The 11,552-nt window shown below is 40.7% G+C and overlaps 1 protein-coding gene across 1 annotated transcript in view; it reads left to right on the top strand.

The window, feature by feature from the left end:
- The first annotated feature begins 797 nt into the window (after window positions 1-797).
- ppib (peptidylprolyl isomerase B (cyclophilin B)) overlaps window positions 798-11,552 on the top strand; it is a 120,227-nt gene continuing 109,472 nt past the window's right edge. Inside the window, exon 1 of the mRNA XM_084017828.1 lies at window positions 798-801. The gene's annotated coding sequence lies outside the window, so the exon portion shown is untranslated. The remainder of the gene's footprint in view (window positions 802-11,552) is intronic.

Here is an 11,552-nt window from a genome sequence, read left to right on the forward strand (position 1 = left end):
CTTTTATTTGGTTGCAAATACATCGTCACACATGGGTTTGTGTGTATTGTCTTTTTTCACAAATGTGTGAGAAGCCCAGGCTGAGTTTTCAAAGGGTAAATACCTTCAAAGTCAGCTATGTTTGGTCTTTTCACTGATAATTCATCCCTTGTGACACATGAAAGGTGAGCCAAAAATCAAAGAGCAACCCCGACACTGGATTTGAGCTCCCAATCTGAGAAAAAACCAAATCGTCCCGTCAACTTTACAGATTTGGTTAATTTATTGCCTTTGTAGAGTCGTTCATGCTTAAATTACACGTAATCCACAGTGTAGTTTACCCGGAGCGTACACACACAAATACACAAAATCACGCTGACAGGGCAGAGTCTGGGCTGCCCGGCCATCTGAAAGAGCCCCGTTGTATCGCATGGTGTCCGTGGGCAGAATATTTCTATCCATGACCAAGCTTGATGTGCAGTCTCAGACAGGAGCGGGGCATTGTGCCCCAAGCGCCAGCCCTCCTCCATATTCATACAACCAGGGCGGAATCTAATAAACGTGGGCTCAGGGGAATCAATTGTCTCACATGGGAAAAGTAAGTAATTCTCCGGCGTCACAGGCAAACAATGTCTCGGCTATGAGAGCGTGGAAGCAGGCTGTTGAGATTCTGTAAGTCATGCGTTCGCTGTTGAGAACGTAAAGAACGCCGCTGAGGGTAGATATATCCGTGTGAACATGCATGTAGGCTGAGCAGTGCCTGAAGGCGTGCATCTTCAAATATTCCTGCTCTCACAGTTCCCACTAAATTTTAACATTTTCTCCACTATGCCAGAATGAGATAATTGTTGCATAGTATTAATAAAGGATAGAATTTTGATATTATAAACACAGTGAAATAGTTTCTTAATGCTATAACCAACTGGTGTACAATAAATTCAATATATTCAGCTGTAACCCTGAGAAGGAAAGATCATGTTTGAATGGCACAAGAATATGGTTCTGTACATAATTATGTTTTTTAAGTGTGACCCTTGAGCACACGCTTATTCTATAGGTCTGTGAAGCTTACATTTTTATTTAAATGTGTTTTGTGGTGGTATAGATTGACTCTCTGTTTACTTGTAAGGGAATTGAATGCTGTTACAAAGTAAATAATTCAAAGGTAAATGGAAAAATGCATTCACAAGTGCAGTAATTAAGAATGGAGCAAGGAAAGTAACTTGATTTATCTCATAATTTTCAACATTTAGGACCAAATATAAAAAAAGCCCATTCAAGTGTTTGGATGTTGACTCAACTTTAAAAGACAACAATTGATTTGCAGATGTCTTATTTTCCCTGTAAGTGGAGATAAGTATTTATGGGCCTAATGACATCACGTGACAAACCTGAGAGTTTGTTTGTGTTTTTAAGTCTGTGCCTGATGCGTGGAAGTTATGACATCACCGTTATATAATAGCCCTCGGTGCAGCCGTGAACACAAAACAAAGTAGACGAGATGTTATACAAGCATGTTTTTAGCTTCTTCCTCACACTTTTCAGCTCAATAAGCTCAGCCCTCTGTAGCAGGCACAACCTATTTATCACCCTGAGGATCTAAATGGCCTAGTTAACTGGGGATCCCATTACTGGCGCTGCTGCAACTGTCACTTTCCTCCCCTGTCAAGCTTTGATTTGCTGCCTGGTAATCTGCCTCCTTAAGGGGAACATTCCACCAGTGATTCTCCTGCGGTATCGTGACAATATATTTACTGTTTTAAAACTCCGCCGGTGCTCTGTTCCAGTGCAAAGAGGATAGTTCACAATCACATAAAACGGCACTTCAAAAAAGATGCCAAATGTTACTATTTTATTCCTTTCATTCTTTGAAAAAAATGACATCCATTTATTTGGAATAACAATCTTTCTGTCTGCTGCCAAGTTAAATATACAGCTATGATTCTCAAAATAGCTCAAATTGATTTCAGTAGGTACCTATGATGAGATAATTACATTTGAACACAGAACAATGTGAAATGCGTTCAAACCAGCATTTGGAAATTAGCAGCCTCACCTTGATGTCTGACACTAGATTAACTAGAAACGTTAAGCATCCAAGATAAAACAGAGTGAAGAACTATCTGAACATTGTCTGTGCTGTCCTCATACTGCTAATTTAGTAATCTGCTAGGATTTTATTTGTATTTGACATTTTTATGTTTTTAAGGTTTTGCTGGTTTTTTTAAGGACTTTTATTTTTGTTTTAACATGGTTCATGCATGACACGTTTATGCTGCCATTTTGGCCAGATGTTTTAATCCCAGTTGAACCTTCCTGGATAAAATATGTTAAAACGTGTTTTTAAATTATTAACAAAGATGGAAAGCTGTAAAAAAAAAAAAAAATGAACACTACAACATTACTATACCAAAAAATATAATATTTCCTCTTTTTGCCTTTTTGTTGAGAATTACTAGGTATTTGTTCCATTTTGGGTCTCTAAAAATTGTTAAAGGAAACAAAGAAATTCCTCTTTGGATGAACCAGTCACAGTCAGTAGCCTTCACATAGAACTGGTGATAAGTGATCACAATCAAGGCTTTTTGCACACGACCTTATGTTGTGTCAATAATATTTGCATACTGATTATGAAACAACTTCTGTTAAAAAAGGTTTCCTGAACAGGTCAGATTTTCTGCGTTTTTCAAAAAGCATTTAGCGAGTTGTTTGACCACTCAGAGCCACCAAAGCCAACAAACATCCAAATGTCAACTGACAAGCTCATCCACCTCATTGCTAAAAGCAAGGCCCTGTATGACAAACAGTCTAAAGACCATAAAGAATGGAGATCAAGGAGAGATTGTGGCAAACGATTGCAGAGCAGCTTGAGATGGGGGACGTACTGCAGTTGCTGTTCAGGGTCAACTGGGTTCGTGGAAATTGGTGGTCTTCACTTTGATGTGCTGTTCCAACAGTGCTGCAAACTGGACCACATCCTGAAGTCCACCTGGACATGATCGGGATAGTTGTGCATCAGCAGCTGAAACTCTCCTTATCCCCTCAAGATTGGATGGACCCAATATTTTATTTTTCTTCTTTCAAGAAGTGATAGGAGCACAAAATCATCCACACTCTCCCAACCAAAAAACAATGTATTAAAAAACGCATGCAAAAAAATGGTGTGCAAAGGCCTTTAGACATTGGTTTGCTTTGGAGATCATGCCATTAGTGTAAAAGGTACAGAGAACCAAAGTTCAATATAAACTGTGAAAGGTCTTCTTTCCGCGATTATGGGGGGATCTCTATATAAAGTGTGTCCCATCAAAACAGCACAACAAACAGGTAGGAGCCCTAACTTACTAAAATGCCGTGATTATTACCAAAATACCTCTCTTTGACTCGTCAAGATGCAGCAGAGATATCATAATCTGAATGGCTCTGTGTCCATTGTGATTTCGGCTGCTGAATTCTCTCATTGTGGGACTAATGGAGGTCGAGATAAGATTTTTTGGTGCTGTTTAACACCGCAGTCCCACTGGCTCCAGCACTTGTGGCTGGCCAATGGGCTGTCTGGCTGGAGGCAGGGAGGTGTAGAGTTACGAGACGACGAGAACAATGGGCCGAGTGCCTGAGTCAGCACTATCTCCCGGCTTCACTCTCCCTGCTACTCGCTCTTTTTTTCCCTCCAACAAATCTGGCCAACCAACGGCAGCTTTGTGCTTAGGGGGGAGAATGCACACACTTATTGACACGCACGCACACACACACACACACACACACACACACACACACACACACACACACACACGAAGAAAGAGTAAAGTCAGTGGGGGTTGGGAGGATTGTGAGGCATGAAAAAAGCAATGCAGGCACTATTGTCTGTGCAGATGTGAAATGGCTTCACGTTCACTGTACGCTTGAACTACAAACATTTTTACTCCAACCAAAAAGAGCAGTCAATTTTGCTCTTTATTTTTCCACAAACATAAGAATAAAACTTTTAAAAAGGTGTTGGAGAGTATTTCTTTGTGTGTTTGACTTATAATTATAGTTATAACATAGAGTTCTATGAGTTAAAGGCCAGAGTTCCAACACAGTTTTTTTTGTTCTGCGCACCAGCTCGCTGAAAATAAGTTATGTGGTTCACACAAGTGTTACAGTGTCCTACAATGTTGGCTACCCGTGAATGTTTCAAACATGATTTTGAATTGTGACAATGTTAACCTGAAATTAGATTGTGATTTATGGAAAACATTACTTTGTTGAACAAAATATGCATCTTTATTTGCAAATTCCATTTTTTTTCTTTATTAAACCAGTGCAAATCAGCTGAGGAACGTCTGAGCAGAGAACAGTTCCAGGGGGGTTTTCACAAAGACGTCATTGCTGAATTAAGATATTTACTGAATGGGACTGAAAATGAATTAAGTGTTGTTCTGGGATTACGCAGAAGCAATCAATTGTGAATATGAACACATCCCGAAATAATGTTGGTTACAGACAATAGCACAAGCGTCTCATCGTTGCTAACCTGGAACACGTTTCAAAACCCAAAACACCTGGTGTTCAGCAGAGAAATCTATTGTAGAACAATAATGCCTGTCCATTCTAAAAAGATAAGTGGTGATATTTCAAGGTTCAACAGATTAAACCGATAATTTTGAAACAGTATCCATGTGTCCATGTGGATTTGCTGTATACGGTTACATGTTAAAAGACATGGTCTCAACTCTGTGCATACCATCTGCTACTAAATGGGAACCAAACCCTGCTACGCATTGAATGACTATACAGGAAAGACGACCCAACAAAGATTAACAAAACAACTGTGAACCATCTCCCGGCAAAAGATATAATGTTGCACTATATAAAAATATGTATTACATCTCACAGCAGCTTCTGTTTTACCAAAAAGTCACTTTCTGTCGGCCGTTCAAGTAACCAGTTGCGATGAGACAGTTGGTGAGAAAGTACAGTTCCCTGCCTCTCGCTGCCATGTGAGAGGGGCCAAAAACAACTTTTGTACAAGAAAGTTACAAAAAACCTATGATGGTAAGTAACACAAACACTTATTTAAATTATGTAACGACTGACTGAACAGATGCTCAATTGGACAATTCTTGGGGGGATATCCGGGTAGCGTGTGACAACACAACACAAGTCCCTACGTCCCTTCTAACTGCTGTGAAATGAATGAATCTGAAAACGCTCTGATGGTAAACAATAATTGTGAAACATAAAATCTGCTTGTTGTACATTAGTTGGTTAAACTTTAAGTGAACCATGTGTGAATGGCCGCACACACAACCCTTCAGCATACCGCCGGTTCGCCTGATTTGGTGTGATTGTGGCCTCAGACCATTGATTCCCCCCCCCAACAGATGTCCCCTGCTGAGCTTGTGACAAATTTACAGCAGCTCTTCCTTCCTATCAGGGAGTGCAGGCTGTGTTGTGTGCGTGAGAGAGAGAGAGAGAGAGAGAGAGAGAGAGAGAGAGAGAGAGAGAGAGAGAGAGAGAGAGAGAGAGAGAGAGAGAGAGAGAGAGAGAATGTGTTTGGGGCATCCCACCTTTTATCACTTATTATCAGAGCCGTCCTCTTTGTTTAAAGATAATACTGGTTTTAATACTGGTTTTATTGGCAATGAAAACCCCCCGTGAATAAAGAAGTACTCTAAGCCACTGTAATGTTTCACTTGGTGAATCATTACAGTGGAAATACACTATTTATAGAGGGTATAAAGGAAAGTGTGTATCTTACTTTGTCCCTTTCTTCAGAACAAACTGCTACTCAGGGAATTTGTAGTGAAAATGACTGAAGTTTTGTTTGAGTATGTTGTTGCAAGGCAACAAAACTGTATTTGTCTAGAATGATGTTTTTGCTCTGCCAGCTAAAGGTTCCTTCATGCTATGATATCATTCGTTTGCACTATCTTCCAGTACAAGCATTTTCTTTGGATATTCAGAGTCATAATAATGATGTATTGGATACCACTATAAAACATTACAGCAACTTTATTTCACCATTACATATTTTGAAAATGTTCAAACAGAACACATTAGACATCATGTATCTGTCTTTTTTTATCTGTCTGTCTGTCTGTCTGTCTGTCTGTCTGTCTGTCTGTCTGTCTGTCTGTTTATCCGTCTGACTGTCTCAAGGACTTATTGCTAGTTGATGGTTAGCTAGCTGTGGAGCCAGCTGGATTCCAACACTGGTCTTTACTCATTGCCTCCAGCCCTAAATCAGCTCTTACACACACACACACACACACACACACACACACACACACACACACACACACACACACACACACACACAACATTACTCTGGTTGCCTGCTGTCTTAAATAAGCACCATAAAGCAAAGAGGGGGTTGGCTCCAGCTCTCCCCAAGGGCCGCTGTTGCCTCCTGATACAGATTGTTGCCTCACCCTGACTAAGAATGCCTTGTTCAAATGCTGTCCATTTATTGCAGGTGATACCAAGGGGAAAGGTCAGAGGCTAGGTCAGAGGCAGAGAATGTCTTGGTCAGTAGGAAGTAAAGAGCCGGCGGCGGGTAAATATGGATGTGAAGGATTGTATGCACTCACACAAACCTCCAATCTACGGCTGAGTTTAGGTCCCAGTATGACTTACATTTAGGTTAGTGTTTGCAATTTTGAATGGAATAATCAGAGGTTAAAATGTTTGTTGTTTTTTTAACAATCAACCCTTAACCAAGACCTGCAGCTAATATTAGCTATATGTTAGCAACCATTATGTAGCGTAAGCACTTCTATGCTATGCAAGCAACTGAAGGTATACTGAACACATGCTTCTTGTGATTTTAGTGATTTTAAATAGAGGCCGACACAGGAACAGTGTTCTTGTTAATTTGATTGTCTTCTGTCCAAATCTGTTATATAACCTGTTATTTCCTTGAAACGCATATTGTAGACCCTTCTGTCTGCTTCTCTCTGAAATTTCATTTCCAAAATGATATTTCTTATTATTAATATTTCTTCAGTGAGTGCAGTTTGTGACAGTGTCCTTGGTAGCTCTGACAGTTGGATGGCATAGCAGCGGGGGCGGAGTTGATCGAAGGGTCAATAACAATTCATTCATTTTAATTAAGCATGAAGTTCATACCTTGCCAAAGATATAATAATAGACAAGGACATCACGTAAAGTCAATGCTATAATTTCAAAAATAAGCATCATTTTTTGTCTATGAATTCATTATTAACTAGGCCAAAGAATTAAGGGCAAAAACTGACAAGGAAACACATTATAGGGAGTAAAGGAAGTTCACCCAGAAATTAATTTGAAATGTGAAATTCAATTAATCTGTAGGAAAAACTACAATGAGTGTGTTGGTGTGTGCATGTTGCTTGTGTGTAGAGTGTTTGTAAATGGGGTGTCATGTCACCTGTGTGGCGTGGACTGATGTTGGGTCGATGTTGAGTGAGATGTTGACCACAGCACAAACAGAGTTTTTGTTTAGATTTTCACGGCTGTGTCGTTCTTCAGACATTTGCTTAGGGGTGTGCAAACAGTGGAGGTGGTGGTGCTGGTGGTGGTCGTGGTGTGTGTGTGTGTGTGTGTGTGTGTGTGTGTTGAAGATCATCCAGTTATTTTTCCTTTACTTCCCAGCTGTGTGGCTACAAAGCTGTCAAAGAAGCAAAGGGGGTGTTTTTTCGATGGTCATATCCATTTCAGGTGAACGGTGTTGGAATCTTAGACTGTTACACATAAAGCCCTGATTATGCTTCCGCGTAGTGATCACGCAACGGCAACGCAACGGCCACGCAGTTGCTTGGAGACCGTGATGGTTCTGCGTTGGGTTTACGTGTCGAAATGCAATTCAATGCCACACCAGGAAAGGGCGCTATGTTTTTTGTAAAGACTGACCGACCGACCGAGACTCTTGGCGTATATCGTCGTAGCCTCGTTATAGCGTATTTGTTTACTTTCTGGCTTTAAACGTCCACATTTTTTCAGAACTTGGTGCTTTATTTCTTTGTGCAAAAGCGAGAAGGTGCAAACAATAAAACGAGGTGAAAACAATAAAAGTAGCCTTTTAAAAGTTTAAATGGCGGTGTTTATGAGTGGAAACCGGATAGCGGTCTCCAGCGGATGTAGTTAGCGGACCAATCACAGCCAAAGCCGCTGCGTTGGTGTTGCGCGTCTAGGATTTTTGGGAGGCACACGTCAGGCCCTTGCGTCGGACGCAAGGGGGGTCCGCAAGGACGTAAGGGGTCCGCAAGCCCCCTTGCGTTGTGTCGACGCGGAAGCATAATCCAGCCTTAATGCCCCAAATATTAGGACGATCCCAAACATATACGGAACAGGCAACTATGATGTTGTTTTATGGTCTAAAAGTGTCAACTTGGCCAACCAAGTTATTCACTTGAATCAATCCATCGCAACATGTGTTTTACTTGTTGAAAGTCACATTAAGGACAAAAAGGCTCCTAAACTAGCAATAAATAAAGCTGGCTGCAGTACAAGCCTTGCAGAGACAACCCTGTCTCCTATGTCAACTATATTTTTTTAGTGTTGACTTAGCTAAATATGTTGAAGGGCAACATTTTGCTTGAATCAGTTCAGCTCAATGGAATCATCGTAATTTAATCAGTATAACGTTGAAGGATTTTGACATGAGAATTTGATCACATTTGATCAACAGAAAACCGTTGACAACAATGAGTGCGTTTTTAGCTGTGATGCAGAGTGTTAAGGCACATTCACACTAGGCAATCTGTACCATGTCCAAACACGTCTGAAAGTCCAGTTTGATTGACTAGTGTGAGTGTTCCGTACCATGTTCAAGCCCAGCACAGTTCCTTGGCCCTGGCACGGTTGGAAGAGGTGAGCTTCAGCATGGTACACTTCATGCACAAGCACAAGCAAGTATTCGCAAGGTGTACATTACGTATAATCGACAGGCCGCTCCTCTCATTATCGCTCAGAGCTCAACTCAGATTGACCCCTGCTATCGAGATGATTTTTGACTGAAAATACTGTTGGTGCCTGTGCAAGACACAGATGAATTCTGGGTCGGGCTTGGGCATGCTTCAGACTCGTGGTGTGAGCAGTACCGGAGCAACAATTGGGCGAAGGTCCATCCTTTGGAAAATGCCCCTCTGTGCTCTGTCCATAGTATGGTCAACTGGGCCTAGCGAGAACTGGACCTAGTGTGAACTGGACTGCGTGAACTGGACCTAGTGAGAACTGGACCTAGTGTGAGTGCACCAAGTCAAGAGTCTATGGTACAAAACTTGTAGACCTGAATAGATTTCTCATGACAGCTATTGTGGCAGGCAAGAGCAAGGCATGTTCCTGGCTGGCTATAGCATGTTAGTGCTTAGCTTTCCAGCTACAGTAGTTCACCAAAAAGCCCCATGGGTAGTCCTTTAATAAACATAACTCAACACAGCGACTGATCTACAGGAAATAGTAAAGACTTGTGGAAACAGGCTATTATGTGAACATATGCACTGATGACAAAATCAACCAGCATGACTATGCATGTGTCACTTCCGGGCTTTCCCCTTGTGAAAGATCTAGCGTGTGATCTAGTCATATATGGACAAACACAATGACATAAAGATTGCTGGCAAGTTCAGGAGTGGGAAGAGAACTCCACAACTTCAAATGTTGTCGGTGAACTTTCTCGGCTACAGTTCTTGATTGATTTTCCACAAATCTGTGTTTACTTATTCAAAAACATTGTTATAAACATGTTATAAAAATAGCCATTCTTTATCTGTTCACCTGTGTGCAAACGCCTTCAAATTAAAGTTGAGGGTCAGCACTTTCACCTCACCTCCAAACACCGACCCAAAAATGTATCGGCGAGAATTGTCCTCACACTTTCTGACTACACTGTATGTGTGCTACCATGTAATATCCTGTCCTTGTGTAGCTGTGTGTGCTGTCTGCATGCCAGTCCCAGAGCACTGAAGCATTACACTTGGGTACACATTGACCAAGCAGCCAACGCCCTGGAGAACAGACTGGGCACTGTGGGCCCACAGGAAACGTGTGTGTGTGTGTGTGTGTGTGTGTGTGTGTGTGTGTGTGTGTGTGTGTGTGTGTGTGTGTGTGTGTGTGTGTGTGTGTGTGTGTGTGTGTGAGACTTGGAGAGAGGAAGTCAGATGGAGAGTTTGCACAGGTGTGTGAGAGGTGTGTGTGTTTGTGTGTGTGAGTGAGTGTGTTTGCCCTTTGAAACTCCTCCATAATTCTCGTTCCATCTTTGAAGATATCGCATGAAGAGGACCAGTGTGTTTAATATGAAGTGACAAAGAAGGGATTCTTTGTATGTTTCAGCAGCTGCAGGAGACTTATGGTGTTACCGCTACACTGTCACGTTAAGAAGAAAATCAAGGTAAGGGTGAGGAGATTGAACGGGAAACACTCTCCTTTCCCTCACAGCTGTGGGTACACTCAGATGCAAAGGGCTTGAGTTAAACACAGTTAATCATGTTTCAAATCTTTGGTGATCCTTTCACCAAAGGTTCTATCTGCGTAATGACTGAAAATATACAGTATACACTTGTCCTTTACAATCCAAATATACTTCTCAAAAAATAAATAAAGATATATAATATAATGTTCATACTTGCACAAAATATAGAGTGTGTTCTGTCCCTATTTAACCAGTGAAAAGTGAATAGTGAAAACACCCTGGAATCCAACCCCAATCCAATCCAAGTAGATCAATCTGTAAACAGTTGTTTGTTTTATATAAACAATTTAAATCAATCAAATAAACAAATCTAAAACATTTAAACATTACTTTTTTTTTATTTTAACATACAAGCACACTATTTCAGTTCAAGTGTTTTTTGTTTTTATTGGAATTACTTTGACTTTGTTGAAATAAATACACTTACTCACGTAAAGGTGCCAGGAATTTAATTTGATCATTGAAAAGATTACCTTACAACCTTCTCTAGTTCTGTGCAGAGCTGAAGTTGCAGATTGAGTGATGGATGGATGTCACAATATTATTGGTTGATTTTGGTTGGGACTAGCTGATATGAGCACACGCCATATTATATTTTACAGGATGAAAAAGATATTGGATTTTGATATAGAAAATACAAAGAATTCAATTTTCTTTTAATATTTTCGCTAAATATTGTTAAATAGGCACACAATATGACCGGGGATGTGATCTTTAGTGTTAAAAGGGCATTTTTCATTTCAGCTTGAACTTCAGTCACACAGCTTTCAAGATATTTCAAAAGATCAGTTGCATAAAAGGCAAACATCATGTATGTATATTTTATTATATTTGAATTGAAACACTATCGTTTGTTATTCCTACCAGTTCTATGATTTTTAATGTATTTTATCTTCTCATTCTAGTTATGTCTTTCTCCTTTCCATTTGGGTTTTCTGCTTCAAACCAGATTTCCGAGTGGTGTGCATAAACCCGAGGGACACCAATGAAAAAGAGGCACCACTAGCAGAACAACACTAGAGCTGACCAGAACGACATTAAGGTTGACCAAATGGGCACTTGGGCCAATCGGAAGGCACATTGACCTTTGGGCCAACCAGCGGGCATATGGGGTATATCAAAGGTCCCATCGGTGGGTCAT

Source organism: Eutrigla gurnardus (assembly GCF_963514095.1).
Source record: "Eutrigla gurnardus genome assembly, chromosome: 9".
Taxonomy (NCBI): Eukaryota; Metazoa; Chordata; class Actinopteri; order Perciformes; family Triglidae; genus Eutrigla; species Eutrigla gurnardus.